The 25149-nt window shown below is 38.2% G+C and overlaps 1 protein-coding gene across 3 annotated transcripts in view; it reads right to left on the reverse strand.

Moving 5' to 3' along the window:
- Window positions 1–25149, reverse strand: part of LOC126937594 (heterogeneous nuclear ribonucleoprotein A1-like) — a 184812-nt gene that overhangs the window by 109294 nt on the left and 50369 nt on the right. For all 3 annotated transcript variants that reach the window (XR_007719785.1, XR_007719786.1, XR_007719787.1), the window contains exon 4: window positions 15354–15414. The gene's annotated coding sequence lies outside the window, so the exon portion shown is untranslated. The remainder of the gene's footprint in view (window positions 1–15353; window positions 15415–25149) is intronic.

Here is a 25149-nt window from a genome sequence, read left to right on the forward strand (position 1 = left end):
TCATGTCAGGTCCAATTTTTCTCTTTTCCTAGTGGTGCTACAGTACCACAAACATTATTTCTGAGACTCCTTCACCCCCAAAACCATGTAGAGAGCATCCTCACTTGGGCAAGTGAAATGTTTTGATCCTGACAATCCAAACCAGATGGCAGGACTGTAAGAAAAGTCACTTCCATAATCTCACATGGCCTCTAGCTACAGGTTTCCTTTCCACTTCTAACCATTTTATAGCATGCCATCTAGGTGCCTGACCTTGCCAAGTAAAATCCAGTTAATCTTTACTATGTCATTCCTCTTTATGGCCTCCACGATATGGCAATGCCATATGGTGGCAATGCTATGGAAGGGACTCTGCTCTTACCTGATAAGCAAGTTTGCATTGCACTAAGCAAATAATTTGCCTTCTGCCTCATGTATATTTCCCTACTAATATCTGCTTAAGGAAAAAATTGAGAGAAATTATTAAAGAGTAGCACAATATTGACTAATAAGAAAGATGAGAAGATTCTACATTTTATTTTTATTTCACAATAGAATTTACAGATATGTATATTTATAGATAAAATTCTGATAAGAAAAGCTCTCAAGCTACAGATATGCTGGCTGAGTTGCAATAACTGTCACTGAAATGCAGTGCTATTCCAGTACATCAGTGTTATGTCAGTACATTTTTATTTCAATAGCCAGAAAACCCCAATGTGCCTGTTAGTGTTTGGTATGTCCCCTTGCCTCAGCATTTAAAAAGCCTAAAACATTTTTTAAAGGAGTACAGTACGGGGCGGTTGGCTATCCACTCACATAAATTGTCTTCAAAGCAAATGTGGAGTTTATCTTATTGCTGTTATTATTATAGGCTCTATGTTTTTTATAACTTTAATCTTATAAATTTAATTATTTCTACATTCTTTCTCAGGAGGAGTTGTTTGAAGTCTACAGAATGCTGAGGTTTAGAAAGATTTCTGAGGTGTGGCATCACATCTTCTGATTGGGCAGCATTCTCGAACGATGTGGGCCTTTGCTGCTGACTCACCAGAGGGCAGCAACTTCGAAGCTTGATGTCAGCATGCAGGAATGCCAGGCACTTCTCTCTGGCAACCCCCAGCTGTAGCCCAGAGTTAAGCAAAGCTTTTTGGGTTAGCCTCTGACCAACCTCCTGGCTGGACTTCTCAATGCCCCGGTAGCCAAGCTCCAGAAAACAAAATCCAGATCTTAGCAGGGCAACACTGAACTCTTCCAGCTATATATCAGTGGTGATAATGACATAATTGCCCCGTCGTAGTTGGGATATGTGGGAAAGTGGGTATGGTTTTCTGGGAAGCCCTCCCTTCTCTTCACACACACACCACACACACACACACACACACACACACACACTTTTCTAGAATGAAAAACCCCAGAATGCAGAAAGTAACCTGTGAATAGTCACTAGTAAGATTTCTAGGTTTCTGGATAGATTGTGTTTTGTTTGTACTCCTGATTATTTGACCTGCCTCAATTTTCCCACATTTCTGACTGGCCCAAGTGAAGCCTCGGATGAGAGCGAGGACCATCTCTGAGGTCCATTCCACCTTAATAGTCTATCATCTCATGAATTTAGCTAACTGGGTACTTTCTGAGACGACTGGCTTTCTAATGCTGATAAAGCAGGGCAGAGTTGCCGGCCACACCCTTGCTAGGCCCAGATCTATGAATACCTATTTTTGTATGCTATCTAGTTTCACATCTCTCCTGCTCTCTGCACCATCTCCTCACTTAGCAGAAAAGAAAATTTTGGCTCTAAGATAATTAAAATGTTTATACTTGCAAAATCTTTTAGATTGTTTTTGGGTTTTAGGTGAGTGTCTTACAAGCAGCCACCTAAAGGAGAGACTAAGGGAAGAGAGTACAAGGGCCTATGAAAACAGAGACAGAAATTGGTGTGATACAGCTACAAGCCACAAAACACCTGAAGCCACCAGAAGGTGGAAGAGACAAGGAACAGATTCTCCCCAGGAGCCTCTGCTGAGAGCATGGCTGTACCAGCAGAGGCTCTTAGGGAGACTCAAATCAGAAGTCTTGATTTTAGACTTTCTGCCTCCAAAACTGTAAATACATTTCTGTTGTTTTAAAGCCATCAAGTTTGCGATAGTTATGGCAACCATAGAAACCTAACACAATCCCTTACAGAGAATCATGTAGATAATGTAATGAGCAAGCCATCTAGCAGGGAAATTCTGGTTTTAGTATCCTAGATAATTTTTCAGTACTAAAACTGATCATTTCAAAGGCAGGGAAAAAACAGAAAGTGAGAGTGGCCTATAGTAAAAATAAGAGCAACTGTGCAATTCAGAGGAATCACTATCATTCAGAAGCATCTCACTGTTACCATGAGCCCAATAAGGCCAAATCTTCCCATTTTTATCAAGTTTTATCTTAAATTCCCTGAATTTTAAGTGTTTGTTTAAAAAGCAAACAAAACAGCACTCTATGGGCACAACCAAATGTGTTTGAGAGCTGAATTATGACCACATGCAGTTGGTTGCAGTCTCTGGAGCTAATAGACCCTTCCAACAGTGTTTAAGGTATGTGCCATAGACAATTCGTGACAGAACCAAGAACAGGGCCTTGTTGTCCTCCTTCAAAACCCAGTCTGCTAGCCCAAGTCACTTACATGCAAGCTCTCCCCATCCTTGGTATAGTCAGAGATAAATATTTTGTTGAAGCATGAGATAGTGTATCACCTCTTGCTTCTAGGCCTCACTTCTTAGTTTTTCTATGGTAGTTTGATTTCTACTTTTGTACATGTAGTCCTAGAGGCCGTGTGTGTGTGTGTGCATGTGTGTGTGTGTGTGTGTGTGTGTTGAAAAGGGTTAGGGATAGAGGCCTTGCAATGAAATGTGTGATTATTTTAGAAGGAAAAGTAAAAGAAAACAAATTATTCACCAGAGAAAGCTGAAAATCAGAAACCATTTTTCTGTTCTTATTTTGTCACAAAGCATTAACAGATATTTTACTAAAGGGAATGATATTTAGGTCAGGTAACAAGATATAAAACTGAAATATTACTTAAAATTGACATAGCATCCATAATTTACTTTATTAAAAGTTGTTACTTCTGTGGCCATTTATCACATTTCTAGAGCTACCTATCTTTCAGTTTCAAACTGAGTATCTTATAAACGCATTATAAAGTAAAATAATTCAACTAGATTGACTTTTTCAGTCTGCCTATGGTGTTTAAGAAAATTGTTGGCCGGGCATTGTGGCTCAAGCCTGTAATCCCAGCACTTTGGGAGGCCGAGACGGGCGGATCACGAGGTCAGGAGATCGAGACCATCCTGTCTAACACGGTGAAACCCCGTCTCTACTAAAAATACAAAAAATTAGCCGGGTGAGGTGGCGGGCGCCTGTAGTCCCAGCTACTTGGGAGGCTGAGGCAGGAGAATGGCGTAAACCCGTGAAGTAGAGCTTGCAGTGAGCTGAGATCTGGCCACGGCACTCCAGCCTGGGCGACAGAGCGAGACTCCGTCTCAAAAAAAAAAAAAAAAAAAAAAAAAGAAGATTGTGATGAGCATTGAAAGTAATACACAGATTTATAACTCTTGGTTGAGTCTGCAGTGAGGAGGGAAAGTTGTAATGAATATTTATAATTGGTCCTTGTGTTATCATGGAAACACATACTCTGAAAATAAGAAATGCAGGCTGTTGAAGGGTCTCTCTGAAAGGTAGAGGAATTTTAAAGATTTTCAGAAATACAGAAATAAATGTTTCTCCTTACTGATGGATCATTATCCTCAGTCAAATTAAAGTTAAGAATACAAAAAATCCTAACAAGTCAATGATAGGAAGGTAAGCAAGCCAATTTTAAACTGGGCAAAATATTCAAATAGACATTTCATCACAGAAGATACATGAATGGTTAATAAGCACTTGAAAGATGTCCGACATCATTGGTCATTAAGAGAATGGAAGTCAAACCCCCAATAAGGTACCACTTCACACCCACTAGGCTCACGCCTGTCAAAAAGACAGGCAATAATAAGTGTAAGCAAAGATGTGAAGAAGTGGGAACTTCCATACATTGTTGGTAGAAGTGTAAACCGCTATAGTCACTTTGGAAAACAGTTTCTTAAAAAGTCAAATGTTAATTTTCCATACAACATCCTACTCCTAGGTGTCTACCCAAGAAAATGAAAAAATACTTCCACACAAAGTCTTAAACATAAATGTTTATAACAGCATTATTCATAAGAGTCAAAAAGCAAAAACAGCTGAAATGTTCTTCAATTGATGAACGGAAAAACAAAAGATGGTATATACATACAATAGAGTATTTTGTAGACATAAATAAAAAGGAATGAAGTATCATACTGATATTTGCAATGTTTATAAACCTAAAAAACATTATCCTGAGGGAAAGAAGCTGGACATAGAACACCACCTTTTGTATGATTCCATTTGTATGAAACATCCAAAAATAGGCAAAGCTATTAAAAAAAACATGGAAAATTATGGTTGCCTGGGGCTGGAGATGGGAATGGAGATTAAATAAATGAGCATGAAGGATCTTATCAGGATGATAAAAATGTGCTATAACTGTTGTAGGAATCATTACACTACTCATTGAATCTACTAAAAATCACTGAATTCATGCACTTAAAATGGGTGAAATTATAGCATGTAAGTTGTACCTCAATAAAGTTGTTTTAAGAAATTAGAGGAATAATTAAAAGAATAAAATATAGTCAATAAAACACTATTGCCTTTATCCCATAACCAATCTGTCAACAAACGTGCCAATGGTCCTTTCTAAATATCTCTTACTTTTTACCTTTTTAAATATTTCAAGTGCATAATACACAGTTCAAACTATTAAATGTATAAAATAGAACACAATGAAAAATTTTCCTACCACTGTTCTCCTTCAGTCACCCAATGCCCCCCACTAAAAGCCACCAGGGTTATTAGTTTCTTGTGTATCATTCTAAAGACGTTTTAGCATCCACATTAAGTTTATGAATACATACATGTGCATCTGTCCATGCACACATTTTTTCCACAGTTGTGGCACACTGAGTATGTTCTGCACATTCATTTTTTTTACTTAATAATTAATACCATATCAGGATCTAAATGTGGCTCAAATCTTTTCCCTCTTTACCACCCCACCACCTCAGTATTTCTTGCCTGGACCATTGTATTTCATCTAATTTGAGATGCTATCAGTTATATGACACACTGTTATTTGGGGGCCCTTAAGAGATGAAATAATGCTGCCAATTAAATTATAACATGCCATTGATTGTAAGATTCATTACAATTTCAGAAAGAAATGAAATATTAAAAAAGTACATATATGTGCGTCTAAAAATAATACAATATATAATTAGAACAGTCTCCCAAACAGTTTCTTGCTATCAAACCCAGCTCCCCATCAATTCATTGTCTCTTACCCTGCCAAAGTAATTTTTCTAAGTTTTAGATGGAATCTCTTTATTCCTCTACTTAAAATTTTGTAGCCTCCCATTGCTACAAGATGAAGTCCAAATAACTGAATGTGGTATTCAAGACTCTTCCCATTTCCGGCCTCCTTTCTCTCTACTACCCTGTTCTCTAGACATGCCCAGCTATTGGCTATTCCTCAAAAATGGAGTGTTCTTTCAAAACTGTGCTTTTGTACATGTTGTTCCCGCTCCTTGGAATACACTTGACCCCCTTTCCTCCTGGCTAAATACCATTTGTCCTCCAAGACTCATCTCTGGGAAAACTGCCATGAACTTTCCCAGTTCAATTAAATGTCCTTTCTGTACTAACACCCTCATTGTGCTTAATTCCATCAAAAGCACTTCTTGCCTAGTATTAGGCTTCTTTGTTTCCTTGACTGTCTTCACTACTCTTATTTTTCTTGCATTACAAAAGATTGCCACAGTGCCCGGAACACGGTAAGCATTCAGTAAGCATTTATTGGATGAACGTGTACTTTGGCCCCTAGATGTAATCAACACATCTGCAGTAATGGAGGTGTGGTCAGCACAGTGTAGGGGAAAGTACACGGGATCTGAAGTCAGAAGATGCCAGTTCTGGGCTCTGACATTTCTAACTCTCTGATCTTAGTTTGGTCATTTAATGTTTCTAAGACTTCGTTTCCTCATCTAAGAACATAAACCTACAAGGGCTTGCTGAAGGGACTCAATGAGAGAAAGTGTCTGAAGTAACTGACACAGAATTGGTGTTCCAAACAGGACATCTTTTGTTAGAGTGACTGGAACATCCTATGCTATAGAATGCATTTGTTGTACCCTGAAAGCACACATGCCACTGACATGTTGGTTACGAGTGGACTTCGTTTTTCACTTTTTATTTTACTTTATTTTTGTAAAGGTGTTACATATCATGTTGTTTCAGAAAGCATGGTGATAAAACACACACACACACACACACACACACACAATTCTTGCCCATGGCATTTTCCATAACCCCTATAAGTAATAGTTTCTTTTAGATCTTTCCTGTGTTTTCTTTTTAAAATAAATGCTAACACATATAAAGATATAGTCCCCTCTTTTTTAGTATATATATAGTAAATATATGTGATATATTTACTATAAATATATATACACATATAAATGTATATACACACATATATAAATATAAACATATATAATATAAATACACACATATATAAATACATATATATACACACACACAGAGACAGAGAGAGAAAGATATTCCATCTACATTATCTACATTCTGTTCTGGTTCTGAGGGCTGGTTTTCTTCACTAAATATCTAAATGGACTTTATGAGCCTCTAAATTTGCCCAGAATGATTCTAATCAAGGAGACAAGTATATGGAAAGAGGGATTTTATTTATTGCTTCACATCACAACTCTGAACTATCAGCAAGAGGTAAAAGCTTTGACTCATAGCCTCAAGTCTTTCTAAAGGGAACCACAAAGAAACTGCATGACTAGAACAGTGAAAAACTAAGTTTGCCTTTTATATCAGGCCAGGGTCAAAGAAATTGCAATAGGGCTGAAAGGGCTGTGAAGATCTTATCTCCTTATACTGCCTTGAGATTAGAGGAATGCAGCAGAAAGCACAAACATGCAGACTCGTAAGTCTTTAGCACTACCTGCTACCTGCTTTTTATCACATGAATGACATGTTTTCCAGAGAGCCTTCACCTTTAAAGGACAATATTATTCTTAGAATTATAAACAAGTTCCCTTTTAGGGTTGTGGCTCAGGTACAGAATAGGATTTGCACTTTTTAAAGCTACGTCTGTATGGAAAGCAAAAGCTAGTGGTATAAGGAGGTGATCTGGGCTTTGTAAGTAGTTATTATTCTTTCAATTTTGTTAATCATAGCAAATGATAAAGTTATAAGCACAAAGGTTTGGCAAAATGTACGCATTAGAATAACAGACCTTCATTTCATTGACAAGTTTAATTATGGCCCAAGTTGCACGTAACCTCTCTCCCTTTTTCTGATTTTTTTACTCACGTAAGTCACTGACCTGAGTTCTTAAACTCTCATATGAATGGCCCCAGTTTAATCCCACTGTGCTCCTCATTCCCAAATTCCTAACTCCCACTTCCTTTGCTGAAGTTCTCCACCTGGGTAGGGAAACAGACTAGTTAGGGGAAATCCAATGGGCTCATCAGCACAGGCAGCAAGATCACCATCTCATGCTGTAAATTACCATCACCCTGACCCAATTGTCACAGCACACACTGCAGAAAATTTATCAGAAAGATTAAGAATGGGCTGGTGAAGAAGACAAAAGAAACTCCCTGATGGCCTTTCGTATGATTGGAAGACAGGACTGCGTCTGACCACATAAGCCCAGAGAAGTGGGAGCCTCAGCTGGTTTTCTACACCATATAGGCCACAACACTGCAAATCCAGTAGGCAAAGAAAAATAAGGGCAGGGATCTCTGGGAACCAGCAAGCAAAGGCACAGAATCCAGCAAGGCGAGGGGGTGGGGAGGGTTATGAAGGCAAGCAGGTGATGCCTGAGTCTCATAGACTGATGAGCGAGCCGGAGAAGGCCAGGTGGAGGAGGAGAGAGGGAACAAGACATGCTGAGGCACTAAATCTCTGAGTCTTGAAATAACATGGGGCATTTTAATAACTCCACATAGTTCAGTGTAATTGGAGATGGAATGCCAGTGGGACAGGGCCAGGGTCATGGTGAAAAATTGGAGAGGTGGCCAGAGACAAATAACAAAGGACCTTGAGAGAGCATACTATATATCTTGTATTTTAACCAGAAGGCACTACTGGGAGCCACTGTAGGATTTTAAGCAGGGAACAACAAGATCAGATTTAAGTTGTAGACAGTTCACTCTCATACCTATGTAGATTATGGATTTAAGCACTGTGTCCATAGCACCTTCCATACTATGGTGCATTAGGCATCTGTCTGTCTCCACACTAAGCTGTAACCTCAATGAGGGGAGGGAGCATGTCTGTTTCTCATTATTATATCTCTGGTACCTAGAACAATGCCAAGTTCATAGTCATGAATGAAGTGTGTCCATCACAGTCATGATGAATGGTGTTCAATCTCATTCAACTTTTTGTCTCTAATGCTCATGCAGTACTTAGTGCAATGTAGGTAACAGATAAAGGTCAGCTGAATAAATGAATAAATGCTAACTTCTGCCTCACTCTCCCAGTCTCATCTCTCAACATTCCCCAATATTTGTCCTATTACAATAAAATTGTATAGCTTTCCCAGATGCACTGTATTGTTTGCCTTACATAAGCTATTCCCTCTGATTAGAATTCCTTACCCTTATCTCCTATCTGTCTTGCGAATTTCAATTATGTCTCAACACTCAGCTTAGATTTGACCCACGGGGGAGAAGCTTTTTGTAATACCAATACCTCCCACCACTATGCTGACCCACAGAAGGCTCCTCTTCATCTACTTGCTCCTTGGTTCTTGTTGTGTACCTTCTCATTTATATGGTTTTTGTTGCATTCATCATTTTGCACTATAATTTATTTGTGTATAGCTCTAGATTTTGAGATTCTAGAGGGCAAGGACTGTCTTATTTTGCTTCCTCAACAGTTCCCAGCCCAAGCCTCAATCATAAAGAAGATTCAAATAATGTCTTGTGAAATTTAATTGTCTATTTCTTGAAGTTAATTATATTCCATCACCTCCTAATTTGATTCATGTTTACTCTTCAATATATAAAGCAGTTTTTTCTTTTTGTATTCTAAAGTCATCTCAGGCTACCATTAGCATGAACCCTGGGAGCTGGAAAATATTTCTGTGGTTCACATAATCTATTGCCTTTGTGATTTCCTATGTGTCCTTTCAACTTTTGTGTCTGAGTCTCATAAAATAGCCCATTCATCTTTTGTTATATTTGCCTTTCAGAGCCTGTCTTTATCCAAATTATCTTGTAAGAAGCTACAGGGGTCACAATTGTACATAGCATTCTAGGGACAAACACAGGCTTCCTATCATTGTACAAATGAAGAGCAATGTGTTTTTGTCTCATTTTCAAAATTTTTCCAGTGACAATCATGATTTTGTTGACTTTTGAATTAGAAACAATAGTTTGAATAAGAATCTTTGCAACAACCGTTCAGTCTCCTTTTCATAAACAGGAGTTCAATGTCCAGTGCAGAGGTCTCTCTTCCCTTAGTATCTGTTTTCCTTAGTGTGATCATGGGCATTCTCCACTATTTGCAAGAGTTTCTTCCAACCCCGGTTACCAGGATCCTGTCCCACGTGATACAGTCTACAACTCACTCCCTCCAACTAAAATATATTTAAAAAACTAGAAATTGATTCTCTTTCAGTTTTTTCTAAAATTAATCAATTTACATTTTGCATCTAATTTCCACCCTCACAATAAAATAATTATCATTAGCACGTGTAGAATGCTAGATTTGTGACACACTGTTTTAAGTGATTTATATTATGTAAATGGCAGTCATTTTAATCCTCACAAAATCTCTCTAACATCCACATTATTTTATCCCTATTTTACAAATGAATAAACTGAGGCACAGAGCAGTTGAACAATTTGCCGTAAATCACAAAACTAGCATGTGGCAGAATGGAGATTTTAACCCGTATAGCCTGACTCTGCATAAAGCTGAAGCAGGAGGAAAGAGAAAAGAGAGAGTTTTATCTGAGCCTTTCCAATATCAGGGTCACTTAGGGTGGGTATCTAAACTTGCTGAGCCTCAGTTTTGACATCTGTAATGTAAAGATAGAAATAGACACCTCACGGTTTGTTGACTGTAGTAAATATAACCACACATGTAAAGTATCTGGCTGACTAAAAGTGCATAATAAATGTTGCTTCTTTCCTCACCCAGTTCTCTATTTTTAGGTCATGACAACCACTTTAAAGTCACTATTGAAAACCATAAAGCTTCCCTTCCCAGCCCTGTCCTGTACCAACTGCATGAACTGAAGCTCCTGTTTCCTTTCTTGTAATCTGGCAGCCATAAAATCCATTATGAGGATTAAATGAGGTCATGTTTGAAAGGCAATTAGCACAGTGCCTGGCATATGGCAAATGCTCAATAAATGGCAGCAACTATAGCAGTGGTGATGATAAAGAAGAGGACAGGATTAGGACGGATTATGTTGATAATGTCTTCAGCTTGATTCTCCCTTCTTACCTAAAACAAACTACCGTCTGTCCTCTAGAGCTATAAGAAATGGAAATGCTGTTCACAGTTAACTTTCTTCAGGGAGGGAAATGACTTGAATCCTCAGAGATAAACTCTCTAGGACAACAGTTTTAACCTCCCAGCACATAAAATAATCTGTGGCATTTAATAAGATGTCAAATAGCAGGGAAACATTAGGAAATTCTGGCCAATAGAAAAGTTCTATGGCCCAGAAACCCAGACATTTAGAGTTTGAACCAGCTCTTGGTGATTTTCAGTTGGTAGCTCTGGGACCACACTAAAAACACTGCCCTAGGATTAAATCAGTGTATTTATTCCTTTAAACCAACACCATTTTTAAGAATCTAAATGGGATTTTCAGTAAGATTTAAGACTAACTTTTGTTTTAAGGGGATTATTTATAAGGAAGCATTTATCACTCACCAACTTAAAGCATTTGTGCAAATATAACATACTTCAATGATTGAGAATAAAATCAATAACAAAATAGACACTCCTTTGACAAATGCAAGTGTGTGCGTTCACATGAGAGCCTTAACAGAACTTTTAGTCTATTTTTATTACCCCATACAATCTAGTCTTAGATTTCAGTCCCCGCTAGACTATATATAGTCATATCAAATATATACCTATTGTTACATAAAGGATGATGGGTTGATGCTTTCTGTAACCCACAAAGAGCTACTCATGTTTCATTTAAACTACATTTCTCACACATTCATCAGAAATGTTTTAATGCACTTCAGAAAGTTTACCCAGTGAACGTCTCCAATATTAGTAAAAAAAGAAAAAAAAGGTATGCATGGAGAGTATCACTTCATAGATGAAGAAGTTGGGGAAGGAGAGTTTACATTTTCAGAGGCCACAAAGAAAGTCAGCATTATAATTTAATTGTCATCAAACTGATTCTGTGCTCAAATCCCTGGAACACGTTTGCCACCAACTAAATTCAGTCAATCTTTATTTGCTTTGGAAAAATAAATTTTGAATAAACATTTGTGGCTACTACTACAGTTTCATGATATTATTAAGAAATTAAATCTGAGGCTGGCATAGTAGCTCATGCCTGTAATCTCCGCACTTTAGGAGGCTGAGGCAGGTGGATCAACGGAGGTCAGGAGTTAGAGATCAGCCTGGCCAACATGGTGAAACCAAACAAACAAACAAACAAACAAACAAACAAAACAAAACACCACAAAAATTAGCCAGATGTGGTGGCCCATGCTGGTAGTCCCACCTACTTGGGAGGCGGAGGCTGCAGCGAGCTCAGATGAGATCATGCCACTGCACTCCAGCCTGGGCAACAGAATGAGATTCCGTTTCAAAAAAAGAAAAAAAAAAAGAAATTAAATCTGAAATCCTTCCAGAGACAATTTTAAGCTCACAAGCCAGTGCGGCAGATAATTTCTTCTTTACTGACCTGAAATAAAGACACTTGATATTTGAGACACTTGATAACTTTTAGATGTCTCTAGCCAAGCCATGAGTAAACTAAAAACTAAAGGAAGCTGGTGGGTGTTTTGTAATATAAAACAAGTAACTTCACTTGCAGATACTGAACATCTAAGTTTTTATGAAGTTTTTCTAACATATTTCTAACATTTGTTATGTAAATAATTGTATCAGGTGAATATCATCAATTCAAGATTTTTTTCTCTTCAACATTACGTTGATCAAGTACTTTTAAGTCAAACATTCCTTTTAATGGTTGGAAGTAACATGTTAGAATTTAGTCATTTATAAATGTTTGAAATTAATCATTGGCTCAATCTAATACCAAATTTAAAAAAAAAAAAAGTAAGACATTTAGGGGGGCAGAGTAGCTCATGCCTGTAACTCCAGCACTTTGGGAGGCTGAGGTGGGAGAATCACTTTGAGCCCAGGAGTTCAAGACCAGCCTGAGCAACATGGAGAAAACTTGTCCCTACAAAATAAGGAAAAAAAAAAAAAAGAAAAGAAAGAAATTAGCCAGGCATGGTGGCATGTGCCTATAGTCCCAGCTACTTGGGAGGCTGAGGTGGGAAGGTCGCTTGAATCTGGGTAGGTCAAGGCTGCAGTGAGCTATGATTGAGCCACTCTAATCCAGCCTCCGTGACAGAGTGAGACCCTGTCCAAAAAAAAAAAAAAAAAAAAAAAAGTTCAGTAAGTTTTTGTGGTTCTTAATACAAAACAAGTAACTTCACTTGAAGATAATGAACATCTAACCTATGAAATTTTTCTAATTTTTTTAACATTTGTTATGTAAAGAATTGTATCAGATAAATATCATCAATTCAAGATTTTGTCTTGAACATTAGTTTGATCAAGTATCCACTGAAATTTGCTCCAAAGACTATTCTGAGTCTTATTACATAGTTAATGTGTTAGTCCTACAGTTGAATTTTTAACTATTATCTTTTGAAATTAGAGATTAAAGTGATCTACTTAATCTTGTTGCTCAACCTGTGCCTTTTAAAGGAAAAATTATTTGGCTAGAAAAATGTCAGGGGGTGTTTTTAAAATGAATGGACCCTCATAAATTAGAATCATGTGATATTTTTGCATGGTTGACAATGTAAAAAACAAATGCCAAGTCTCTGAGTTTCTCTTTGGCTGGACAAGCAGGTGTGTGGTATGCTGCTGATGCTGATCCATCCAGACACTCAAGTTCAGACAAAGACAATCCAAAGTTCCCAGTCACTTCTGTTTATTTTAGCAAAGGGACTCATGTGAACTCCACCCAGGTCTGGGAGTCTGCTTACCCAGGGATAATTTTTACTAGGTACATACAGTGGTGTTTCAAAGTTCACAAGGATAACTTTATAGGGTTGGGTGATTTTTTTCTCTATAGAGCCTGAGCTAATCTCTTGAAGCCTCCTGGAAGGCAATATCACTGTAACTTATGTCTATTTAAAGTAGCTGTTGAGAGGACAGTAATTCTCCACTTTAGTGTATTTAAATTAACATACCACTCTTACTAATTGATAGATATATTCAAAAACCATGTTTTGCACTTAACAGCAGTTTGGAATGAACTGAATCACACGGTGACTTGTAAGAGAACACATGTAAAATACACAGAATGCTGGTTCTCAGCCTAGGGCCTGTGAACCTACTGACCTTCTGTGAAAATTCGGTGTGTGTGCGTGTGTGTGTGTGTTTGCACATTTGTGTATGTGTGCAACTGTGCATTCTCCTGAGTAGAAGAACCATGGTTTTCCAGAAATTCTCAATGGGGCACATGATTCCAAAAAGGTAAATACCACTGACATGGAGAGAATAATAAATTATTACTGGTCCTTGCTTTAATATCAAGTATAATAAAACATTGCAACATTCGCTTCTTACGACCTTTCATAATCCCACCAATCAAAAGCTGATTGCTCCTTAAGCCCTTCTCTTCTCCTCAGGGTTTCCTGGAGCTTTGCTCCAGTACATATCGTTTGGGACGCCAGGCTCTTGAGAGGGCTCTCTGCCTAGGTCAGCTCCAAGGGGAAACCGAGCACACCACATGATTTTAGAAGTCACAGCATGACATTTAGGTAAATTCATATATTAACAGATATCCTCCTTTCCTTTAGTTCTTCTGATTGTGGCAAGGAAATATTCTCAGTCAGGGGAAGGATTATTTTACCACTTCTATAACACTCCTTAGTCTCTCCTTTCAACAGAGACAGCAAGCCACAAGCTCAGAGTCTTCATAGGAAACTATATCTGACAAACATTTAATAACATTACTTCACTCACGGCATTTCTTTTTATGACAGTCTTCTATTTAAGGCAAATGATATTGGTTTTTAATTTAGAGTTAGTGAAAAAGTTTCTCTTCAAAATAAATGGATTTAATTTTTTAAAGAGGAGACAACTTAAGGAAAAATATTTCTATTAGTGCAGATGATATAAGGATATGACAAAATCAAAGAAGTGGTATGCAAATGACAGAAATTTGGAAAACATCAGACTAAACAATTGCTAATCAAGTCATGCTTTTATTTTCAAAAGATTGACAGTCTATTCAATTTATTTAGGACAAATACAATCAGCAATAGAAATTTCCACTAGGCATTTCTGAAAAATAAGCATAAACTGTGAGAGATACATGTAGCATTGACTAGTTAGGATGCTTTCAGATACTTATAATAGAAAACACAACTAAAAGCATCTTTAAAAAACTAAGGATTGGCTGGGCGCCGTGGCTCACACCTGTAATCCCAGCACTTTGGGAGGCTGAGGCGGGTGGATCACGAGGTCAGGAGATCGAGACCATCCTGCCTAACATGGTGAAACCCCGTCTCTACTAAAAATACAAAAAATCAGCCAGGCGTGGTGGTGGGCACCTGTAGTCTCAGCAACTCGGGAGGCTGAGGCAGGAGAATGGCGTGAACCTGGGAGGCGGAGCTTGCAGTGAGCCTAGATCGCACCACTGCACTCCAGCCTGGGTGACAGAGCGAGACTCCGTCTCAAAAAAAAAAAAAACAAAAAAACTAAGGATTATTTCCTGATGGTTCCACGGTAGACCAAGTCAATGGTTTAATGTCATCAGGGATCCAGGTTCTTGCTATAGTGTCCTCTGCCACCAGTAGCACGTAATTGTGTCCTCAGACTTGTCCCCTCATGGTCTCAAGGTGGCTTCTATAGCACCAACTCTTCACCCAACAGTGACCAAAGTCAAGAAAGTGTAAACCACAACTTTTTGGTCCCTTTCAAGGGGAAAGAAAACTTACCTCAAAGTTTCCCATATTTGCCCTCTCATTTCATAAGCAAGGTTGCACCTCTTCTCCATATCTAAATCAAACATTTCCAAGAAAAAGGAGAATTACCACAATTGCCTTAGCTTACTCCTGATTCACCTACAGGGGCTAAGGAGGGGCTAAAGAAGATCATGTGACTAGTAACTGACCAATAATGGGGTTCTCTTGGCAAGGAAGTATGAAGAAAACAACTGTTGGGTAGAAAATTCACATGGCTTGCCATAGTGTGCATTAACATAGGTTGTAATAATTCTGGGGGGGCATAGAGAGGCTGATAATTAATGTTGGAAAAAATATTATTCAGAATCACAAATAAGTAATACAAATCTGGGACATATTGATAAAATAAACACAGTAGACACAGTTTGTAACCTAATATTTTTTTAAGGTTCCAGATAAAATATAATCTCAAAATAAATAAATGGATAGATAAATAAATAATCTCTGGGGTTCAAAAAATATTGATTGGCTGATAATCCTTCTCTCCCATCCCAGCTGCCTCAGACCCTGTGAGCAAGAGAAAGATACGATAGGGCAAACCAGGGCAATAAAAATGTGGGTTACTGTTGTTTTTAAGAATTTCATATTTTCTAAAAGCTTCAGAGAAGTCATGGGGAAAAAATTAAGAATATTATTGAACTCTAGTAGACATTTTCACTTTTTAACTTTTAACTTACATGTGAGGTAAGTGGACGGGCATCTTCATCTCACATGTGCATGGGACTTGTAAATGTTTTAATCTGGCCCTGACAGGTAAATTTCTCTCCAAAAAATACTGAGTTTAGACATAAACCTCCAACTCACCTTTCTCAAGTTACTTGTGTTTTAAATACTTTTAATTATGCTAATTTTTAAGCATAATTCTTGGCTTTATTCCGTACTCCAAAAGGAACAAAATAAAATAAATGGCTGAGTAGGATCTGAACTGAGATATGAGAAGACAGGAAGGGCCATTAAACAAATAGTGATCAAGCTTCTTGGGGCTATCAAGTTCTTTGTATCTATTCTGATTTTCATCTCAATAGCTCTACCACATTGAGATTTTTATGCCAATTTTAAATATGTAGAATTAAGGAACAGAGTAGGAGAGTGATTTGATAAAGTTTATAAATCTAGTAATAGTAGAATGAAAATTTAAATTCTGGAAGTTTAAATCTTCTGATCCCCAAGGTTCATCTTCTTTCTCTTGAACTATCCTGCCTCCCGAGGGATTGTGTTGCCACATACTTAAGGACAAAATCAAGAGGTTGTGAAATTGAATCAAAGAAATGGGCTACGAGATGCAAAGAAATAGAAAAACAAGACAAAACCTAATCCAGACAACAAATAGACATTTAGCACAGGAGACCCGAACACTTGTCGAGACACGGTCAGAGAAAGGAGGGAGGTCAAGGATCAATAGTGACTCCAAGATACCCTGAGATCTAAAGAGAGGGACCTCGCCCAGGCTGGAGTGCAGTGACTCTATCTCGGCTCACTGCAAGCTCCGCCTCCCGGGTTCACTCCATTCTCCTGCCTCAGCCTCCCGAGTAGCTGGGACTACAGGCGCTCACGACCACGCCTGGCTAATTTTTTGTATTTTTAGTAGAGACGGGGTTTCACCGTGTTAGGCAGGATGGTCTCGATTTCCTGACCTCGTGATCCCCCCGCCTCGGCCTCCCAAAGTGCTGCGATTACAGGCGTGAGGCACCGCATCCGGCAAGACAGGGATCTTTTATATGTTCCTTGCTGTGGGGCCAGAACAAGATGTAAGTGTGGCAAGGTCCGTGGGATAAACAGGCACACCTGAGGAATAAGGAGTGCACCTGGCAAGGTGGGGTTGGGAAAAGCATACCTTGAGGGTAAGCTTGCTTTTTCCTATTTAGGTGCGATTTCCTTTGCCTCATACAAATTAATCTGTGGGCAAACTAGCTACCTAACTCTTAATTAACTGATAAACTTTTTTCTCCTTGATCCTAACCCAAGTATTTCCATGTCTTATACATGGAAATATATAAAGAAGTTCTTTAGAGATAGAAGTTCTTTTTGTCATGCATTTTAGTAACCACACTTTATTGGGGATTATCAAAGCTATGAGAGTGTTACCATATTTGAGTTCTCTGTGGAAAAATGCTCACTCTACTAACATTTCTTCTGTTCTCATACCAAAACACTGTGCTGGTGTTGCCTGAGTTGTCGTCTGGGTGTTAGTGTTATCTTAGATATCAGTCACTTATGGAGATTAAGTATCATATTACAGCTGCTGGCCCAGATGATTCCACAATTTCATTTGTATGACTCAGCTTGTGGAAAAGAATGCAATTTCTTTAGTTTATCAGTTTTAACCAGCCAGTCTTCATAATGAATGCCCTGTGCATTTTTCATAGCCCTACTCATTCTTACATTGCTACCAAGAAGGCATGGTAAATGTCTGTATTTACCTAAACTTGAAGATAAACAATGTTACTGCTGAGACATATTTTCAATCTGAGATTACCAAGAACCCATTTTAGTTTCAACCCAAAGTTGGATATGCCCCACAAAACAAGTTGGGAAGTCAAATCATGCAACAGAACTCCCAGAGACAAAAACCAATGTCACACCCCTCCCCACCCGCTTTCTCTGAGAGTACAAAAAATGTAGACTACCCACATGCTGTTAAATAAAGGTTGAAAGGTGCTTTGATCAGGCTAATACTCTGCTCCCTGGGAAGTACACACACTCTTTTATTAAATATAATTTACTACATGGCCAATTTCTCAAGAGAAATTCAACTGACTTTTAAATAAACTTTTCTGTATTTAAACATAATATGACATTAACCTGCAAAATCTAATCGTGGTAGATTATATTCTTCTTTTATGAAGGTAATATAGAAGTTATCTGCCTGACCTAGAAACAACCCTTTTGTGAAATAGCCCAAAAGCTCTAAGCCTAGAGTCAGAAAGAGACTTGGGCTCAAATCCTGGCTCGATTATTTGACTATATTACCTTGGGTGTGTTACATAACGTGCCTAAGTCTCTTTATCTAAAACACAGGAACAATAAATTTTACTTTAACAATTGTTGGTTTGAATCCAATGAGATGGTGCAAATAAGTACTTATAACAATGCATGACTCTTAAGGAACTATTAAGAAATGGTAACATAAATTTTAAAAGCAAAAGTTTCAATCAATGGTCAGAAAGAGATCTAAGATCACAAAGATGTAAAGTGATTATTTAATTATTGAGGGAAAACTGAAGTTTTGAGTATTTTGAAAATTCCATGTAAAATATAGAACAACCACCACCCAAACACCAGTGTCCTCTATATCTAAATCTACAGCCGTGACTTCTGTTCTAAGCTTTAGACGCTAATATCCAACTAAATCCACAGGACCAGACCATCTCAACATATCCAAAACTGAACTCAGCATCTTACCTACCCTCCAAAAACTTCATTTAGTCACAAAATTCAGAAACCTGGATGCCACCCCAAAATCTTTTCTTTCTCTCATGCTCCACCCCAAACCTCTAAATCAAGGCCGATTGAGCTGTGGTTCTTGAACCTGGCAGAGCTTCAGCATCACCTAGGGTGCTTTATAAGAATACCAACTTGTATTCCAGAGATTCTGATTCAGAAGATTCAAGGTATGCCATGGGAATCGTCATCAAAAATAAATAAACAGAACCTCCATGAGAATTGGCTACTCATTGAGATCTGGGAGCCACTGCTGTAGTATACCTTCTTACCATATCTCATATCTGTACCTTCTTCTCTGTCCCAGCAGCAGCATTCTTACCTCTGACCCTCCTGTCTCTCTTGAATGAAATCATTCCATAAGTGGGCACTCTGCATCCCCTATACTCCATCCCATTAATTCATCCTTCCCAGTGCTTCCAGATCCATTTATCTAAACCCAGGCTTCAGAGAAAAATACATCTAAATTCAAATCCCTGCTTTGCTAATGACCAGGTCTATAGCCTTGAGCAAGTTAGTTCATCTCTGTATGATGCAATTTTCTCATGAGAAAAATGGGAATCTATTAAATGTGATTTAGATGGGATAACATATGTATAGTTCTTAGTACAGGGCATGGTATATAACAAGCTATTAGTGTTATTATCATTATTGTTTTTGTTATTATGACACAAATCTAATAATGTAATTCATGTTACATGTCCTCTTCCTGCTACCAGTCTTCTTTTCAGTGTGAGAATCCCAGGGTTAGGCCTTCTTGATTCCAATTGGCTTTCTCAAGTCTGAACCTCTAACAATCACTGTCGTGTGGCATCTTCTAATGTTGCACCTGTCCTTCCAGATTTCTTTCCATGGCTTACACCTGATTATATGGCTTAATCAAATGGAAATAGTCTAATTTGGTTTATGCCCTGCCCATGTCTGACTTACCTGACTATCAGCAAGCCAGAGTCGGGTATCCTGACTCCACATGAAGTTGGTAAACACAATCCTCTACATGTTTTCTATAGTGCCCAATTCACTACAGGTATAAAATATATATAATTATATGCTCCTCCTTAAAAATAAAATTCTGACTAATTCCTAGCCAGTACTTAAAGCTTAAGCTCCAATAACAGTAAAGTACTGGCTAGGAATTAGTCAGAACATCAAAATCATGATACGTTTATCTATTCCTTCATTCAACAAATTTTGGAGTGCAGTGGGATTCAGATATAATGGACTCAGTTCCAAGTCTGACTCTGCAGCTTTCCACATGTGTGATCTTGGGCAAGTTACCTAATGTCACTGGGCCTCTACATCATGATCAATAGAAGGAGGAAATAACATTTTCTGATGAAATTGATGTGAATAGTGAGCCACTAGCACACTTTATGCCTTGTACAAGAAATCAAAACACAGTTATGCTGCTACTGTTATATAAAGAGCAATAATGAGGGTGATGACAATGTCATAACATATCACTGCTTTCAAGACCCGCTGCAACTAGCAGACCAGCAGAAAGAGAAAAGTACAACCAGACCAATAGGCCCAAAACTATAAAAATCAACTCTGCAGTAAGGCTGGCCTGTAAGGAAAGTGATTGATCTTGTGAATTAAAGTGTTAGGGAAAACAAGTGAACTGGGGACCAGCTTAAAGAGATGTCATTTTCTTAGGTATAGGTAGATCTGGAGGATGAGACCAACAAGAGGTCAATACCTTTATCAGGGAGTAAAACTTTTGGATTTCAGAAAGGTACATGGTGGTTGAAGCAAGACCTCAGCCACTGGCTGGGGGTATGTGGAGGAAAAGAGGAGATAGAATTAAAAAAACTCCTGGGAAAATACATTTGCAGGACACAAAAACAGCAAAAATGATGATAGCTAACTTTCACTGAGTGTCCATTATGGATTGGGTGTCACGTTCTTCCCTTCTACATTTTCTCTATTTTTCACAACACTATAAAAGATTGGGTGCCATATGGGGAAACGGAGTCAGAGGAAAAAGTGTTAAGAGATTTTTCCAAGATTACACAACTAATAGACAAGCTTCCTAGGCAGGAGTCTAATCATGAAAGCACTCGAAGGGGGAGTTTCCGCTCACTGATCATGAGCCTGTCCCAGGGACTGTGTTGAATTAATTTGCATGCTGCGCTCAGAGCCACAACTAGTTCCCATTTCTGTAATCCCTAAAATCTCTTTTCCTGGGATCAGGCCAGGCAGGGCCAAGCCTCTGGAGTAGAGAAGAACTTAGGTGACTCAAGTGTCAACTTTGGGTTGGTAATACCTAGCCTAAACAACTCTATCTTTCCAAATCACACAAGAGTTCACTCATAAATCCACCAGACTCTGTCCATCACTTCAAAGTAAATAACCTCCCTGAGAATCAATTCTAGAGAGTTAATCCAAAATACTCAAGACACATTGCCTCATTAGTTATAATGGGAAAAAAAAAAAAGCTAAAGAACAACATATCTGACAACATGGGAATGAATAAGTAACTTGGGGCACAACTCCATAAAAACAGCCATTAAAAACTTGCATGACAAAATTTATATGACAACTTCAAAACAATATGAAATAGACTTATGATATAAGCTACAGTTTTAAAAGGAGTCAAAATTATATTGCCATATTGACATAATTATGTTTTTATTTAAAGCATAGAAAAGAACTAAAAGAAAATAAAATGTACTGCAGTATGAACAAGGGTTGACTCTAGGTAGTGGGACTGGAGATTAAACTGTTTATTTTTCTGCTAACTGGCATTTTATGATATTTTTAAGAAGCATAGGCTAATTCTCATGGAAAAAAACCACAAAATATTTCAAATAAAAAGAACTAGCTTCCTAAAAAGTCACAGTACATTTGGAATAGTTTCTGAGTCCGGCTCAGCCCACCCTCCTATTTTCTTTGTAATATTGCTGTAATTCCATGGCCCAGCAGTCTGGTGGCCTGTGGTCATCAGAACTATCAAGTAATTTCCCTGAAGTTTTAAAGGTTTTGCCATTTTCTCCACTACCTGACAAAAAGCCTTCAACAGGTTTTTGGCTCTGTAAACTGTCAGAAATATAGTCTTCCTCCCAACAGCCCATTTCCATAGAGTGGTGTAGTAGAACACAGGACCACACATTGTGTTTAGTTTTCTTCTTCCTTATGGGCTCCACTAGAACTCATCTGTAAAGCTCTCCTTAAGGACTCTCAATCCAAACAGGGCTGCCCCCGCTGCCCCTCCACAGTGTATTCTGAAGAGAAGTAGCTAGGTCACAAGCTCACATCAGCCAATGATAGCTCAGAATCTTTAGCTCAGAAGGAAACAGATGCCAACTTGATCATAGTGAACACGGAAAATATCAAAGGACCCTTGTTACTCTCTTCTAGTGGTCAGTACATTTCTAAGTTTCTGTTCCAAAATACTTTGGCAGCCATTTTACTCCAGGGAGCCAGGGAGGGGAAAGTCTGTTCTTGCAACATTACCAAACAGCTTGGGGAAAACCCAATCCTTTCACACATAAACAGGGCTGGCTACATCTGACTGCACAGAGCCTGCCAAACTGGGATTCCTTAACAGCTCACGCCTTTGGTAATTATTCATTCAGTATCATCTGAGATTTAGTCAAGAGCACAAGACACCCCAAAAGGCTTCATTGAGACTGGTGTGGGACACACCTGGTTTTTCTCACCTCCTGTCTGGCCTCCTTTGATGAACAGGCAGATTCTGTCAAATTCATTTTCATAAGGCATTGCTGCTCTGTATGACTCTACCAAAACCACACCAAAGGCATGGGGGGAGAGGTATCTGGATTACTAGAAAGACACTTTGACAAACAGTAGGTTTTCAAAGAAGTGTGACAAATGCAATGTGAGGCTAGATGAACACAAGAAGATTAAGAAGAAAACAAGCTTTGCCAGTGGAGAAGGGACATGGGCATTCGAGGTGAATGTAGATCAAGGATGGTGAAGGAATCAAGAGAAGAGTAAGAAAATCTGGAGTAAAGTCCTATTCTGAAAAAAAGGAAACACTCACTTTTTACCTCACTTTTGGTCTGTATCTCAGAGTGTAAACAGTGTTGAGGAGCCCCAAACATTCCAATAGGCCTCAATTCACTTTTCCACAAGTTGTTCCCTCACCCAGGATGAGACCCAGCACACCCTTCAGCCTTTTTTTTTCTTTCCTTCTTTTTTTTTTTAGATGGTGTCTCGCTCTGTCACACTCTGTCTTGCTCTGTCACCCAAGCTGGAGTGCAGTGGCACAGTCTCAGCTTACTGCAACCTCCGCTTCCTGGGTTCAAGCAAGTCTCCTGCTTCAGCCTCCCAAGTAGCTGGGACTACAGGCACGTGCCACCACACCGGACTCATTTTTGTATTTATTTTTAGTAGAGATGGGGTTTCACCATGTTAGCCAAGCTGGTCTCGAACTCCTGACCTCAGGTGATCCACCCACCTTGGCTTCCCAAAGTGCTGGGATTATAGGCGTGAGCCACTGCGCACGGCCCCTTTTTCAGCCTTTCTCTCCTTTCCAGCCTCCAATGAAATTAAATGATCTCCAATATTTATGTTTTTCATTGGTTTCTTTTTAATTGTGATAAACTGATTAGAACTGAGGAAAATAGAAATGAAATATAAGGCCAACTAGAAAAATATTTTCCAGATATTGACAACTGCTTTGGGGTGAGTTCTCCCCATCTCTCTGATAAGACTTCCATAATGGTGATTTTTTCAGTTCTCTGGGGAATCCAAACAAACTCAGTAAAAGTGAGTGCCATTTAGTAATGCTCCTCATTTTACCAGACAATGGGGAAACCCAAAAGAAGATCATACGTGGCTCCTTCTCTTAAGCAAATAAGAGTTTCAAAACTCTGCATACCCAAACCTCAGCTAAGATTATAAAAGACCTCAGAGCTGATTTACAGAGTGAGAAGATGTATATTTTACTGCTAATGAAGAAGATGTCGAAGGGAGATCAGTTATTTTAAAAACGTTTCAGACACTCTAAGAATTTGTTGCTCAAAACATAATCCATAGAAACTTACTAGAAATGTAAAATCTTGGACGCTACTCCAGACCTGCTGAATCAGAATTTAGCATTTTAACAAGATCTCCTGCAGATCTGTTGTTTGCTAAAGCTTGAGACACACTTCCCTAAGATTTCTCAAGCCTTTTTATTCCTCTTGTTCAAATTGAATGCAACACTGCTTAAAATCTTGGAAGGAGTAAGTAAAGGCCTAACTGCCTCAAACAGTATAGACACAGAATCAATGGCATTTGTTATTTTTATTTTTTGGTCAAAAACAAATGAGAGACATTTCAGAAAGTGCAACAAAACTAGTCAAATAAGTACAGGAAGAGGGAAAATGGGGGTTTTAGTTACTGATAAGTTTGATATGAGTCAAGTAACTGTGGCTACCAAAATCTAAAAAAAAAAAAATTTTGAAATCAAGCAAATATAAAACTAGCAACTGCATTAATAGAAGGATAGCATGTAGTCTAGATCAAAGATGATGACTGCCCTATTCTATCTTATGCTAGTCAAATCATATCGTAAGTACAATCAGTTCAAGACATAATAAGAAATATAGACACAAACAAAACATATTCAATAGAAAGGAACCAGGATAGTAAAGTTGAAGTCATGTCTGAGGGAGAAAAAAAGTTTCAGGGCTTGAAGATGGATTAAATAAAATATTTGGTGAAAAAAACCTTAAAAATATGAAGCAGTGTCATGTGGGGGGAAAAAACGGTCTATGGTTAAGCATTTGAGAATCATTAGTCAAGACATCTGAGGACCATTCAACCCACAGAGATTTATTGTTTATAGATTTTATTGAACTTTCAATACATCATCTGTAAAACCCAACAAGATACAGAAGCAGGTATCATTCTCCTCAAATTACAGTATAGACAAATATAATACAGCTAATCAGTGATGGATCCTGGTATAGAATGAAGCTATCTGTGTTTTTGTCCAAAGTGCTTTTATCACCCAGCTTCGTAGGAAATTCGTAGCTCCATAATCATCCTGGAAGAAAAGGAGCTAAAAGTGACCAAGAAAAATTATTTTGATTTTTTTTCTTCTTTCCTATGATCCAAAAGGGTTGTTACTAGCCTCAGGTGACTATTCTGCTCCTGAACCATGGCTAACGGAGCCAAAGAACTGAAATTTTATTTTCATTTAACCTAATTATTTATATTAAACTGATATTTAATTCAGTTATTGGAAAACTTTAAGTATGTTGAGAACAACTTGGATACATGTATCTATTTTTTCAACTGCAAATGTTATAAAATCTAAATATTATTTCCAGTGGTAACTTAATGTCCTAAATGGCATGTACTGTAACATATACCC

This window comes from Macaca thibetana, chromosome 15 (genome assembly GCF_024542745.1).
Source record: "Macaca thibetana thibetana isolate TM-01 chromosome 15, ASM2454274v1, whole genome shotgun sequence".
In the NCBI taxonomy this organism is placed as follows: domain Eukaryota; kingdom Metazoa; phylum Chordata; class Mammalia; order Primates; family Cercopithecidae; genus Macaca; species Macaca thibetana.